This window comes from Microchirus variegatus (genome assembly GCF_963457635.1).
Source record: "Microchirus variegatus genome assembly, chromosome: 3".
NCBI classification, from domain to species: Eukaryota; Metazoa; Chordata; class Actinopteri; order Pleuronectiformes; family Soleidae; genus Microchirus; species Microchirus variegatus.
The window spans coordinates 21386857-21403313 of NC_139804.1; the positions used below are offsets into that span (position 1 = coordinate 21386857).

At 40.3% G+C, this 16457-nt stretch overlaps 1 protein-coding gene across 7 annotated transcripts in view; it reads left to right on the forward strand.

Moving 5' to 3' along the window:
* Nucleotides 1–16457, forward strand: part of LOC310925217 (RNA-binding protein Musashi homolog 2) — a gene marked incomplete at both ends in the record, with an annotated part of 117357 nt that overhangs the window by 27509 nt on the left and 73391 nt on the right. The gene's annotated exons all lie outside the window — the stretch shown is intronic.

A 16457-nucleotide genomic window follows, 5' to 3' on the forward strand; every position in this document is an offset into this window, starting at 1 on the left:
ATGATGAGGAAGAATTGAGACAGAAATGTATTCTGCTGTTGCTCACGAGATTTCAGAATCGAAATTGAAAGTGCTGTGAGGCCTTAAGTCATATTTTTAAACTAGAAGAAGAGAAACGACCTTGGCTGATCCCTCTCTTCAGTTTTTATTCTTCACTGTGAACCATTAGTTCTTACCCAACACTGAGAAAACCTGAGAGATGTTGTGCTGCCAGCGTTGCGGCACTATTATCATTAAGCACAAATGCATTCAGATTGCCTCTTGTCTGTTCCTATTGTCTTGTTCCATATAAAAAGGCAGGCATCCCAAGTTTTGTCTTCACCCTCCTGTAGTCATGAAACCCAGCAGGGTATTAAGATTTTCCCTCTGTGTTTACCATGTGTTTTCACTCCCTGTCAGGATGTTATTGGTAAAACAAGGTGCAGATTTCACAAAGGTGCTGACAGTGTGCTGACAGGAGGCAGGGAGCAGTGTGGGTGACATTCTCATGACTTATTCACTGTGTCCTTTGTGTTCCATTAGATATTTTGTCATTGTCACCTTTGCTTTCTTCTTCTAATAATAATCTCCTGCAGGCTGCACACCAAAGCCATCATAGTGCAGTTCAGTTTCGGTACAGAAGGGTACAGCTCGGAGCGGTAAAGCCCTCGCTCAGGCTTGCGCTTCGACTGAGAACAGTACCTTTACTTGGTAGGTGGAGTGTACGCTGTGCCCGATAGCTGTGGCGCCCGTGTCAGCAAGATATGTGGCGTGACATCATACCGGTTTTCCAACAACGACATTGACCGCGACACAACAGACAACAACGCAGAGGACAACAATGGAGGACACTCAGCAGCTTGTTTTTTTCTGCTCTGTTTGTGGCTGTTTGTCTCAACAAGACTTTGTATGAGAAGAGACTGACGGTGGTAAAGAAACACAGGTCGCAATTTTCATGGGTCTAGCTCCACCTGGATCTTACCATTACTCTGGTACCCCAAGGGAAGGGTATGGAAAAATGGATAGGTTAGGCGTGGTTATTTCGGTGCTATTCCTAATGGAAACCCCCAAAAATATGTACCATACCAAACGGAACCGTTCCACTTAAGTTCTTAATCACAGTTCTTCTTCTTCTAATAAACATTTACAGCAGGTTGCACACTGAGAGATGCAATGCCACCCTCCACTGTTTGAAGTTCTTAATCCGCATTTCAAAGTAACATCTGCTTATGAACGAATGTGAACACTTTAAAACATGTGACATGACTTTCAGACACATGACCCGACCAACAGCAGGCCTTTAAACTCCACATGATTGTGTTCTTCTCTTTCCAGTCACAGCAGTCCTGACTTTGTTCATCCCTCCATTAGATTCTTGTCTCAGCTCGCCTCTGTCTGCATCAAAAACATTTTCATGTTCCTTTGACAGCCTTTCAATGGCTTCCATCTCCTCTGTAGATGGAAGCCATTTGCACTGAGAGACTTTTAGGCACCATTATTAATGAATTAATGTTCACATCACATTGTCACAATAGCTTCACATTATTTGGAAACAAATGCTTTCATGAAACCACCACTTTTATCTCTGTGAATGGAAAGATTTTGTGCTGGATCACTTTAATCATCCAAGTCTCAAAATTGTCAGTTAATGAATGAAGAACCCCAAAAACACTTTTGTTAGTTGAACAGTAGAGAAAATGGTCGCTCCTGTTCATTGCTCAGACAGTGACCTCAAAGATAACATCAACAACAAAACACAAGAACAAGTGTGGGATAGGATACTCTGATATTTAGAGAAAATACAGAATTATTATTTGTCAATGTTAGGAGACCGTCACAGAATAGTTTTGCCCAAGACAGACAACACAGCACTTTCATGAGTGGCATTTTCACTCGGCACAGCTCAACTCTACACGGTTTAGTATGTTTTTTATTACCGTAGTACCTCCTTAAAGTGGGCGGAGTTATCATAACACGCTGCATGACACTGGTGTGACTTTTTACATGCAACACACTAGTTGCACACAACTATTGGCTTGTAAACCATTTATTTTTGGTGTACTGTATCATTAGACTCAGTTAATTAAAAAGATTAGTTCAGCACTCCCTGCATGACCATGGCTCGCTGCTCATGAACGCCGCTTTCAGCAGTGCTGTCCCTAAATCCTCCTCTATTAAATGTTGGAGATTAACGTATGTTTTCAGGATTTTTCGGCATTGCGCGGTTTGATTCTTGTTTCGGACGTTGCGCTCATGACTCTTCCAGTGATGACACTCGCTGACGAATCAGTGGCCAGCAGTCTGTCAAATCAGCTCGCTTGGAACCTCGCCAGAGCAGGTACTAAGAAAAGCACCAGGTACCAGGTACTATCGCGAGTGGTAAAGCACCATCCATCCGTCCATTATCTACAGCTTTATCCTCCACAGGAAGGTCGCGGGGGGTGCTGTGCCAATCTCAGCTGACATAGGGCGATAGGTGGGGTCACACCCTTGACAGATCGCCAGTCCATCACAGGGCCACATACAGAGACAAACAACCTTTCACTCTCACTCTCACACCTACGGTCAATTTAATGTCCAGTTTACCTAATCCCCATATTACATGTTTTTGGAATGTGGGAGGAAGCCAGAGAACCCAGAGAAAACCCACACACACATGGGGAGAACATGCAAACAAAACGCAAATGCCCATAATATCAAAAATGTCATTATAATATGAAGACATGTTGTATGGCTAGGATGACGTTAGGGTTTGGTTAAGGTTAGAGTCAGTCTCCAGGAAATGAATGTAACTCAGTAATGTCCTTTTAAGTCATGAAAACCAGACTGCGTAAGTGTGTGTGTGTGTGGTGATGTGACTTTGCCACTGCATGGAAACTTCTATATTTAGCACTGGCCTGAACAGGGGGTGTTGGTCTTCAGCTGTGTGTGCCAGGGCCCCATGGAGATTGATGCATCAGTCTGGATTAATTTTAGTGCTAAATTCACATCATTAGCACGTGCATATTGACTTACTTTAATGAAGTTTCAAATAATTACATTGGCTCTGTGTTACATTGGAGTAAAACAGATGATTCACTAAGCTCGGAGGATTTGTAAATTGGTAAAGTGAATGTGATGAAGAGGCAGGCTGTTTCTGCGACTGAATGGGTCAGTCGGAACGTTTCCATGTTCCAGTTGAACTGTGGTTTTAGCTCGACGACGCCATTCATTGTCCCACTTGTGAGGTATTGATTTACTGAATGACGTGTCCACCCTCGTTGCGCTTGTCGGTAATGCGTATACCCTACTCTCAGCTTCTTAGTATTAGGCAGTTTCTGGTTTGGCTTGTGGCTAATTGTTTAAAAAAAGTTATCCAATTCTTTAAGACCATGGTTCTCAAACTGTTGCACGTGTACCACCAGTTATATGAGCTTCCTCTAGTGGTACATCCGATAAAATACTGCTCTGCTCTGCTGTATATACCAGGGTATACGATCGGAGTGAAACTAAGGAATGAGTAGAAAATAACCGAACAAAACGAATAACCAAAAAATATTGTAAATGTAATAATAATAATTACAGTCACCTTATCGTTTGCTCTTGCTATACCAGTGTGTGAAGTATATGTGCGGAAGAGGTGGATGACGAGAGAGCAAATTATCTTATTTCAGAATAAATCTACCTCCTGTGAAAAGTCCGTAGCTGACTTTGCTCGATCTATTTACACCAGTGTATTCTAACGTGTGCTATAATGGTGTTACTTCAAAAGCTCCATATTTTCTCTTGGTATAAAAAAAGTTTGAGAACCACTGTTTTAAGCTGACAGAGCATTAAATCAGCCTCATTTTTCAGTCCAAAAATGTACCTGTCTGGATTTCGCCATGTTTTTGACACTATTTATTTTTCTGTCTAGTGGCTTCTTCTATTATTTCTGGGTATTATCTGGAACAGGGAACTGTGCTCGACTGAAGGTATACACACAGTAGTTGCTCAACCCCCAATCACATTATCTGGACTTGTTAGTCTGACTTTGAGAAATTAGATTTAGATCGGACTAACACATGTTTACATGCATTTTTTAAATTCTAATTTTAGTCGGACTAGCACAGTAATGAATTAGAGTTTGTGCTCCAGCTCTATCACCGTCAGCTCTCTCATGAGCTTCATAAACAACATAAGTGCTGTTAGCTGTAATGTAAATGTAATTGGATTTCTACTAATTGCCACTTGATAACTACTCTGTTAACATTCTTTAACGATGTTATACCAAAATATGGCAGTGATCTAAATCTGATTGTTAAATTAATCAATTACTAAATTAATCATCAACTATTTTGATAATTGATAAATCGGTTTGAGTGTCTGTTTTTTTTTGATAATTAAAACAACCTTTTTGATTTTTCAACTTCTTAATTTTGAATATGTTCTGGTTTCTTTGCCCCATATAACAATCAATCATCATCAAAAAAAACATTAATTTTGGTTTTTGGACAAAACAAGACATTTGTCATCAAGATCAACATTTTCATTTGCTGACATTTTATAAACCAAACAGTACTCTATTTATCGAGAAAAATAATCATTAGTCGCAGCCCTAGATCCAAATATACCGGTATATAAAGCAGAAGGATTTGTCACAGAGCAGAGCCATAATCCGTGTAACATGGTCAAATTTCACGGTGAGTTTTGTGCCTCCCACTGTTCTAAATCCCCAAAAAAACCTATTCCTGAGCAGAGTCATTATCATTCATTTTTGTTATGTCTGCTATTCTGCACTGAAAGGCGAGTGTGTTTATGTGTCATTGGAGAAGTGTGTTCATCTCTGTTGCTCTAAGTGAACTCAAGGTGCACAGAGAGTGGGAGATAGTCTGGCAGCAGTGCAGCAGGACTGTAATTTGGATCAGTGTAGAGACCTCAAATGAGAAGATTGTATGCCTCTCAAGGGAATCTCCACCAAGAACTCTCGGTTGGTAAGAATATACAATACCCTAAACCCCCAACAGTTGAACACCAGCTTACCATTATGCCTTACATGAGATAAAGTTTGGTAAATCCAATGAATTTCAGTCTGAGACGAAGCCGCTGAACGTTCACATCCTGTGTTGCAACACTTTGCATCATTCGGAGTGTGTGTGTGTGTGTGTGATATTGTGCACAAAAGATCAGGCTTTGGCGGCTCCATGGCGAGGATGCACATGTTCAATGCTGTGTCTCTGTCTCAGCTAGCAAAAAGGGAAGCTGGTGACTCTGTGTAATCACTCTCTGCATTAACAATGACTTCCTTAACCTTGAACACTAATCCTGGACATCAGAAACGAGGAATGAGTTTACTCAGTAGCTATTACACTTTTGGAAGATCATCGTCTGTTGAAAAATGGGTGATTTGGGAGGTTTTTTTTAGTTTTAAAGCTCCCATAGAGTGGTCCTATCGCACATATATGTGAGTTATGGAGGTCTACTTTTATACATTAACTTGTTTTTATGGTCAAAAACCTCCTAGTTGCTGTAAATGAGCTGATAGAAATCTCTCCTCACTGAAGCTCTCGTCAGCCGCGCTGTTTCAGACTGAAATCTCACCCCCAGAAGACAGACTGCGTTGTGATTGGCTTATTTTATCCATGACTTGACATAAGTAACACACAGCCTATATGTAATTGGTCTTTATATTTAATAATTATTGTCGTCTGGCAGTGCCAACACCCTGCACAAGACCTATGGAGCGCTACCAGAACATGGGCGTCCCCGTCTATATTCAAGAAGCTGATGAAAACCCAGCTCTTCCAAGAGTATCTTCTTTCCTACCACTTACCCTACCGCCTCCCACACTTGGATCACTCCACTGTTCCTATCTAGAGTTCTATCCAAGACTACTTCTATGTTCTATGTTTTTGTATGTCACTTTGGACAAAGGTGTCTGCTAAATGCTTAGATGTTAAATGTAATTATCTAGTTCAATGCAAAAATTGACAAAAACATTGTTACTATATATTGTTGTATTTCTGTCACTTTGACGTTGACTACACCCAGACCGTGATGTGCATAGTTATTGCACTGCATCATAACACCACTAATAAGACAGCGTGATGCTCCTGATGTTCTGTACTGACTTTTCTGTAGGTCTATACCGTAAGCACTGGCATCAGTTACCACAGAGAGAACCTTGTGATTCACACATACACGGTGCATTCTCCATCGGCAGCGAGCAAAGTGTGAAAGTGGCTGAAATAAGTGAGACAGGAAAATCAATGTATAGGCCACAGGCCAGTGGAGCTTGAAAAGAACCAACTCCTTGACATGCACACTTTGCCTAAAGAAGTCTGTCGGACAAACTGGACTGGAGGATTCATCACACAGCCGAACAGGTGCAGGAGCAGACTAATCCTCTAATGACACTGCACACTTTTTTCTCCCTCTTCTCTTCACGAGCCTCTTCATGAGCTCTGGGCTTAACAAAAGTTGCATCACCTTCTACTGCAGGTGCTTTCTGGCATTTTTGGACATTTTGTTACAGATTCCTCTAGTGGTCTGTATGCACACAATTATTTTATTTTATGTGAGAAACCTTTCCCCCTTGTGTTTTTTTTTTTTTTTTTTTTTTCTTAAACCATGAATAGTGCCATTTCTAACAAGTTAATCAAATCTGTGTGGAATACAAGTACTGGGAATTGAACCGACATTTTAGACTTGATATGGGATAATTAATGCATTCATGAAACTAATAAGAATGTTTCATTTTTATCAGTTTCTTTTTTCTAAATTGGAAAAAAGAAATAAATTGTGACCTCTGGCTCATTGCTACTGCTAGTCCAAACTGCTAGGACTGAAATCCAACATCAGCCTAATTATGCATTTACTTTAATCAGCAATGATGCCTTACGTCATGATCTGCATCGGTATGTTTTGTTATTGGAATTGCAGAGGAAAATAATCTTGTTTTCTTTCAACAAGGAAGATCCGGCGCAAAAGCAGGATAGATACCTTTGCGGCTGCTGCTCCTCCTCCACACTCTCCTCACCTTCCTCATTTTTTGCGTGTTTGTCTTTTTGCCTGGAAGTGAAATGTTACACCATATTCACAGTGAGTTTGCTCAGACTTCTTCAGCTCCTCTGTCATCATCTTTTCCTTGGCCTGGTCCCAGACAGTGCCGTCCTCCACTTTGTGTTTAAAAGGGACAGCGCTGTACTTCTTCCTCTTCAGTGCCTTCTTCTGATGCGATCATTCTGGTACCACTTGGACAGATTTTCCCAGGCAGCCCCGCTTTTAGACGGCTAACAAACACTGCAGCTGCTTTCAGATATGCATTGAAGCTCAGATATTCCCTCAGATTGTCCGTGGGGCTGTAAGTTGGAATGCAAATGTCTGTAAAAATTGCTCTCTCTGCCAACTCACTCAGAAAATTCTCCTGCCAGCTCGCTTGTCAAATCTCTGGATACAGTCAGAGCAAGCCCATCTGACTACACAACAGTGAGGTCTTGAAAGTTCATATTGTGTGAATGAGTGAGTGTCTTGCCCCCTGCATGCTCAATCCACACATCAACCTCTCCAGAGAGCTCCCTCACTATCGCAATCTCCCGCTGCATTAATCATGTGTGAACAGTTCTCCGTCATGTGCAAAAATGACTCTTGTCTTCCGCAGCGGAGCTGTGGTCGTAGCTTGACCACGGCGTCTAATTGGACTACTGTCCTTATCCATGTGTACAAGCAAGATAAAGCACACATGCCTCTGCCACACACTGCTTTCTTTGAGCCTTTTAGTGTAGGTGATTATTGTTATTTTGTTCAGCGCCATTTTGTGTTATCTTCCGTTATCTTCTGGATCGTTTTGGACGAATGATCTCCTGTTGTTGTCTTCTTCTTCTGTGTTGTGGCTTCTTTTGTCATTTTATTGGAGATTATGACTTGACGGGGTCTTCATTGTGTGGTTTTCCAACCTGGGTGCATGGTAGGGGTGGGAATGACAGGATACGATACGTGATACTGTACATGGCCACAATACCAATAACATCAGAATGCAACAATTCGGTGACAATCAATATTATCGTAAAGTGATACACCATCATCTGTCCAACATCTCTTAAAGGTCACATAGAGTGGTCCTGTTGCACATATATGTTAGTTATGGAGGTCTACTTACATTTTTATGGTCATATCGTGGCTGAAATATTTCAGACATAAATCTCACACCCAGAAGACAGAGTGTGTTGTGATTGGCCAGTCAGTGTAGAGCCTTCCCAACTGTCTTGTGATTGGCCAATTCCCGGAAGTGACATATTCAGCACACCCGCTCTCAGAAGCGCAGCTCCCCCCTCTGGAACGATGGATGCACTGCTTCTCATTATCAAAACATTGTTTTAACAATGTTTAAAAATGGTTTTGTCACGACTCCCCGCCGCAGTCCCTTTTATGACTTTGACCTGGAGTCAGACCCAGTCAGAAGACACTGTCGCTCTCTCTCTCTCTCTGTTGCTGTAAGCTCTCTTTTTCTACGGCCAGGTAACTTCCACCCAAATATCGATATTTGCCCTGGTGTATCGATTATTGACCCACCCCTAGTCCATGGCATGATGCCTCTTCCTTGTTTCCCGATGGATGTGTACAATATTTTCATCAGAATTTCTCTTTCTTCTCAGTATTCTCTCACAGGACACTGTGGAAGAACTCATTCCAGACAACACTGAGGATGAGGGAATGTTGTGTGGCTGCGTTTGGAAATTAGATGTTTAAAATTTCAGTTAAAATAGTCTCTCTTTCTCTCTCTCTCTCTCTCTCTCTCTTTTCCCCGGGTGCATATCTGCCCTTCCCTGCTGTCCCAGTCTGTTGACCTTTCAGTGCCAGAGGGAGGGTGGCAGCTGGTCGGCCTCTATCTTTTCTACCTCTGATAGACTGATTTTCTTATGCCCTCCAGAAACTTTTCTTAATGAAGTGTTCCTCTCCGTCCTTCCGTTTGACTTCTTTGCCATCCATCAGTGCAGAGTTAACGGTTTAGTTTTCAGCCCAAATTTTCACAAGTTAACTCTTTAACACTGAACATATCGCAGGTGACACGCTTGTGCAAGCGCACTTTGCGTTACCGTAATTACGCGACGGTTTGTGGCATCTGAAAAATTCCACTGGTTTCTGAAAGCTTTTCAGAATTTTCCTGTCAAAGCGACATGCGGTTGTTATGGTGATTTAACTTACGTTATTTCAGGAAAATCACGCGAATCAGCGTGATTTTTGCCTACTTTTGGACATTGAGAAAAAAGCTCATAGAAATGTTATTTTAAATGTGTTATACTGTTCAAATTTAACATGCAAAATCTGGAGTTCTTGTACAGCTACAGTGTTTGTTCTCAATAAAACCCTTTTTTCACATGCAGTAAATCGTAAATGGGAAAACATTTTTAACCCATTTTCTGGCCCTTTTATTGTTAAAATAAGCAAAAAAGCCCAGACGTGCATTTTGAGGCAAAATGGTTAATGTCAAAGATTTGAAAGCTTCATCTCAAATTGTGTTAATGCATTCGTTAAATAAGCACTCCACCTTTGCTAACATAATCCAAACACCTGACAGGTGAAGCATATTAAATTGCCCATTAAACAGCACCACTGGAGCTGTTGCCCATTAACTATGGGGCCTGGTGATAAAACAATCTCAAAATGGGATCGCAATAAAATTCAGGCCGATAATGATGACAAAATTTAGACATATTCACTCTAACCGGTGGCAGAAATAAGTGACATCTGTGGTGAGGTTGAGAAGGAAAACAGAGAAAGGGGTAAGTGCAGGTGTATTTTGAATGCATGGAGATCCAGTGATTGTCATTCATTGTAATGTAATTAATCTAGTGTCGTCACCTCATGTTGCAAGGGTCTGTGCACTATTATTGGAAACTAAAAACCTCCCAGACATATCACCTGTTGAGCATGTTTAAAATGCTTTGGATTGGTGTGTGATGTATGACAGCAGGTTCCAATTCCTCTGAATATCCAGCAACTTGGCAAAGCCATTGAAGACGAGTGGAGCTGTTTTCCATGAGCCAAAATCAATAACTGGATCAAGGAGATGTGTCACAATTTGTGAGGCTAATGATGTTCAGTTGAGTTGTTTTCCATGCTTTTTTGTGTTCCGTGAATAACAAAGAGAACTAATTAGACACATCAGCATAATAATTAGCATATATTTTGCGATATTCATTTGAGTAAAATTAACATTTTCATTTTGTAATTTGCTGGCAATGTTTCATCCGAATCACATGTGCTCTTAGAGCGTTTATTTACAGAAAATGACAGCCGGTAAAATATAGAAAACAGTAATGCACCAGTGTCAGTCCTCACATAAAAGATTTATTTTAAACAATGTCATCCAAGTGTTTTAATTTTAGAAGACTATGCTACAGATATTGAAGCAGATCACTGACTGACCTGGATTCATGGCATGATGCTCCTTTGTTTTGGAATCCTCCGAGTTGTGGGATATTGTCTGAGCAGAAGGAAGTTTTCAATCTACATAGCTCGATTATTGTGTCGTTCACAATATCACAAGTTCAGCTTCAGACAACCAAATGTTTTCCTTTCAACTCTGTTTCTTCATCTGTCCAGTTGGAGCCTTTCCAAGGGACTACATCCGCATCAGATTTGATTTACCTTTTTGTTCACATACAAATTAGGATATAATTGGCAAAACATAAAAGTATTCATTTGAATTCAATTTGTGATGTTAAGAATGTCGGAAAGGTATGAGGTCACACAGTTTTAGTTGTGAGTAGAAAAGTACATACCCATTCACCCTAATGGAAGCATTACTTAAAGTTATTTCATATTTTGTCTTCATTAATTATACTTCCTGGTCAAATGAAAATTGTGTTGGCTCGTGTGTTGGGGGGAAGAAGTGATTTTCCTTTACATCTAAACACATAAAGCTGCTGAGGGGTTTTTATCACACCCAAACTGATAAGCAATATTGACAAATCCTTGCTGTGCCTAGAATTTAGTATGACATCGAAGGATGCTGCAAGCCCAAATCCTGCTTCCTCATGTGGGGAAATAGATTTTACAGCTGGAGCTGCAGCTTTTGTGTATTTTAGTATTTGAGTATTCTACCGATTAATCAGATAAAAATACTTAAGCACAGTAGTTGATATACAAGTTGTGTCTCTTAAAATGAACAACTAACTGGATTATTTTTTACAAAAACAAACACTTATAATAAAACAATAATTAAAAAAATAAATGACATTCAAATAGTGGGTATAGGAAAACCTTCAGCATATTAAATAAACACACTAATAATGTTGATTGAAGTGGCTAACTGGCCATAACGCGTATACTTTATTAACGTATTTCTTTCTGGGAATGCCGAGAGCTGCGTCCCGGGGAGGATCTGGACGTAACCCAATTAGATCATATGACCAAATAAGGTGCAACGTCCTGTTTCCTTAACCCTCAACTACAGTGAAGGGGAAACACAGAAGACTTAGATTGGAACAGTGAAGAAGTCAGAAACCTCAGGGTGAGTCATGGGTGAGGGACCAAGAAAATTGATGTCACATGGAACAGTAAATCATAAATGGATACACATAGGAGTGCAAACATATAGAAGATATATATAACAACTTGACATGAGGTAATTTGTTGAAGCTTGGGTCCACAACTGTGGGAACACTAACAGTAGCAGGCAACACTTTGATTTACATCAACTATATTTATATCAACTGTAAGAAGTTACTTCCATTTGCTACAAAATGAAATGATAAGTCATGTTTATTACAGTATTGTAAGGGCTTTTCTTTCATCACCACACCACTGTATGTATCGCTGGCTATCAGGACACAAAGAGGATTTTTACAAACCTCAAAAACAAATGTAGTTAAGCTTTTAGTGCCTCCAACTTCTCGCAAATATTTTCAAGATTCACCTTGAAGCAGATACTTTATGAGCATGTATTCTCCTCTTACAATTTTACTTTGATGCTTTGTCAAACTGCTGTTAATGTGGAAATATGTTTGATGATTTACTGATTACCAAGGATCTGAGATGTGAAATGCACGTGTATCCTCCTCTCTAATCTTAGTGCTGATATAAAGTGGGCCTCCTATCAATCCTCATCACTGTACATTCAGCTTTTGAGTGGAGGTGGTGATGCATGAAGCCCATTCAGTCAATATTAACTCAATTCATCACACCTCTGAGTGGTGAAATGAAAGAGAAGTCATGTCGTGGTTGTAGGACAAGGACACAGAAGTGTAGTAATCTGCGGCAGTCACTTGATTTATCCCGGAGGTTAAATATATCAGGGGAGCAGTAAATAGAAGGCTCTCTGAAGCTCACGCTCATCACAGTCAGTGTTTGCAGAACACTGCATTCTGTCAGTGTGACATTGCTCAATGCATTGTTTGAGTTATGGTCACATGCTCACCGATGGCAGGCCATCAGTGCAAACAAGTCGGGCAGTGCTGACCTGTTAAAGATAACACTTGACATCAGTTAGATGAGATGACGAGAGCTTTGTGTGTATAAAATTGTTGCAGTTGACATCAGAGGGCGCATTGGACACCAAATGAATGACTGAATAAATTAATGCATAAATAAGCTGTCACAATATTTCCAAATTATATCCCAGGATTTAATACCATTGACTCTTGTGATCACTCTGTTTAGGTGTGAAAAGATCAGTTAAATTATTGTAAACAGTTAAATGGATGCATTGGCGGTACTAGAAGATTAGAGCAATCTGTCAGTTTTAATGTCCATGACACAGTGGGACAATAATCTGGCTTTATTTATAATACCTCATCATTTGTGTCTCCAGTTCTCCTGCCAAGTGTTCATATAGTTGCACACGTTCAGTGCGTTTAGATGCATTTTAAATGTAGGATTTTAGTCGGACTAAGACATTTTTTGTGTCATGTAACACAAACCTGGACAATGCGATTCATAGTCCGATTATTCCTGCATGTAAACACTTAGTCCTAGTGTCTTGGGTGTCATGATTGATGATCAGTTGACCTTCACAGATTATGTGGTCACCCGGTCATGTCACACTGCACTATTCAATATAAGAATAATCAGGCCAACCCAACAGGTTGCCCAGCTCATAGTACAGGCTTTGGTCATCTCCCGCCTTGACTACTGTTAACAGGCCTCCCGACCTGTGCTGTGAAACCTCTGCAGGTGGTTCAGAACGTGGCGGCGTGTCTGGTCTTCAATCAGCTTAACAGGGCACATGTCACCCCTCTGTTCACTGAGCTCACCTGGCTACCCTTAGCCACCATCATCAAATTCAAATCACTGATGCTAGCCTACAAAGTGATTCATGGGTCTGCTCCCATTTACTTAAATGCTCTCATAAAGGCTTACCCCTTACCTACTCGGTTCATCAAAGGATTGTAGTCTGGCAGTACCCCGCACGAGACAATCCACTCTTTTCGTGTGTCTCGTGAATGCTACCAGAAGCTCTTGAAATCCCAGCTCTTCCAATAGCATCCTCTGTCCTGGCACTAACCTCACCATCTCCTTCTGCACTTGGATCCACCTCTGCACTCTCACCCTCCGTCAGTCCACTGTTCATATCGAGTCAATTTCTTTCCAAGACTTCTTCTTTGTAGCTTGTAGCAATAGGCTCTAGCTTATAGAGAGATACAGCACCACCTACAGAGGCAGGGTCAGATGTACACGGCCAATAAAATGATTTTCTCTCCGGCACTTGTATTCGGACTCGTCAAGTTGTCCGATTGTCGCAGTCGGACTATGGCCTTAGTTAGATTAAACTGTGCATGTGAACATACTAATCATCTCATTAGTATGTTCAGAGATAAATTAGTTCATTTATCAAAGAGATTGCCCTGGATTGCAAATGTACGTTGAGTTTGTGTTGATGTAAAAAAAAAAAAAAAAAAGAGGGCACATCAAGGCATTTTTTTTTATTATTGTGTCAGTACCAAATATTTATGTAGCATTTGTAATATTCGTTGAAGACGTCACAGTCTGTCTTAATACCTCTTTAAATGCCTTTTGAATTGTCTTGTTAGCACCTTGTGAAGGCTTTCCTTGTGACAAGTATGTAAAAATCTGTTCAGGAAAACTGGAGTGGAGGGGAGAGATTCAGCCCAGCCCTCAGGGAGAGTTTAGGTTCTTTTAGCTGTTAGATGGAGTAGGCACTGATAAGGATCCATGTGTTTCAGAAGCTCATCTAATGAACAATCTTAATTAGATCTCCCTCACTGCCTGCATGAAGAAGGATATGAAAAAGAGCTGTCATTCCTTTTACTTAATACAAACCCTCTCCTTACCCAGGCTGTTGCCCATGCCACTCAAAGCTGTTTGTGACTCCTGGTAATTAAACTTCCTTAAGCTGAACACACAAATTCTAACTATTGTAGTCTGGTGAAAATGAGAAATCTACTCTTTAAAAGCCTCATTCGATAATGTAATAATTTTTGGATTGTTCGCTCATAGTCCATGCCTTTTATTGGATCATTTATGTTTTTAGAAATGCAAAAAACAAACACATGTACATAGTTTTGTCGAACATTACGTTGAAGTATGGTGAAACTAAAACATGTACAGATGATATGGGGGGAAATGACTTCATTACAAAGAGAAAGGAGTCAATCAATCCCAACAGATGTGTTTGTATCAGCAATAGAATAAACCTTCTTCATGTTCTTTAGACAATGGCCTTGCTTTGTGGAAGCCTCCATCTTGTGTGGCCATTTTTCTACAGCAGCATGAATGGACAGTGTTTCATGTTTTGAAACATGCTTACTTAAGGATAGGAAAAATGCAGAGAGAGTGGAAGGAGTTAATATCATTTCTATTATGCAAAGAACACAGTAGTTCCCTGGTAGCCAAAGGAGCCCTGTGTTTGTTGCAGTCTCACCAGTAGAATTCGGTAATTTTTGCAGTCTCAACCTTTGTACTCTTCAGTACCTCTTTGGGAATTGTTTGGTAAATTGGTGGAATTATGACTACAGACATTAGCAAAATGTGTGCCAACATTGAAGTATAGTGATGGGTACATCATGGTTTGAAGCTTCACTTCCTGAACAGCTTGATATTATTGAGGCAAAATTCACTCATAAGATAATATCAAAGGAAAGGAATTCAGTAGGACAATGACCAAAACACTGATGGTAGTCCATTACAGACTGACTGCATTGGTAAGAGTCCAGACCTTAATAGTGCTGCTGCTGCAGAATGAGAAAGATTTATTTTACACTATAGAATGATTTGAGATTATTGCCAACAAAGGAGGTTTGTCCAGTTATTAAATCCAGTGGGTCACTTACTTTCTCTTACTATTTTTTTTGACAGAGAAGAATAAGAAGCAGCAGGAAATCAGTTTCTCAAAATGATGAGGACGAATGAGAAACAGTGTCAAAAAAATAATCTGGGCTAATAATTACAAACGCACTATTTTAACTGGATTATGTGTAAATTTGAACAAAACCAAGAATCCATAATTAAGGAAGCACGTAGACTCAAATTTAATATCCCCAACTTTCTATGTCTTCTTCTCTGGGAATATTCTTTGCTTCTCCTGCATCTGTTGTTCTCCATTCCTCATTATCAAAAGTAGAACTCATCTCCTGTCAGTGCACCAACACCTGCACCAACATTAGCAGAGTGCTCCTTCAAAGTGTTGCCTCTTTTGATGAGCAGCAGGTCAAGGCAAAAGGCCTGTGTCATTATGAAGGACTGGACTCGTGTTTCTTCATTCACAGTTCCAGATGATGCCTCCCGGACATCACCATCTGCACCTCACCAGGTGCTCAACCAACCATTCCAGGGCATCTTTCATTGCAGAAGACTGGTAAACCAGGAAAAACAGGGCTTGACACGTTGACTTTTTACATTGATCCTAAACTTTCGTACTTTTAGGGAACGTTAACATGCAGTGTTTTTTTTTGACACTCGTCAGATGTGTACAAACGAGCAATCTGATTGAGACACCCGTCTGTTGTGGCACTTCATTCATTTATTTTTGGAATGCAGGAAGGGCTTTCAGCATAGGTTTTGATGGTTGGGCCAAATAAGTAGGTCAAACGGTTCTCTGTCCATGCTGAAATAAGTTTGGAACCTCCATTCCCCAGATGATGCCCCTGAATTAGTTGGTGACATAGCATAGTTTTTCATCCATCTATCCATGTTTTACCGCTTTATCCTCAACATGAGAGTCGAGGGGACAATGGTGCCAATCCCAGCTGACATAGGACTAGGTGCACACTTTTTTTTTTTTTACCCTAGTTTTATGTGTCAATTAAATTAATTCAGTGAGGTTGCTCAGCTGAACAGCACAGAGGTTTTGGCTCCTTAGTAACAACAGGCCTGAGAGATGTGCCACCCGATAAGTGATCCTCTGGTGAAAAAACCCTCTGGCTTCTTTCACAAGTTTTTCAAATGTTATTAGACACAATGTCTTTAGAAATACTTTTTTTTTTCTAGGACAGCTAGTTATTATATGATTGTGTTTTATTAGGTTTTTTAATTAATATTATTAACCCTGAGAACACAGA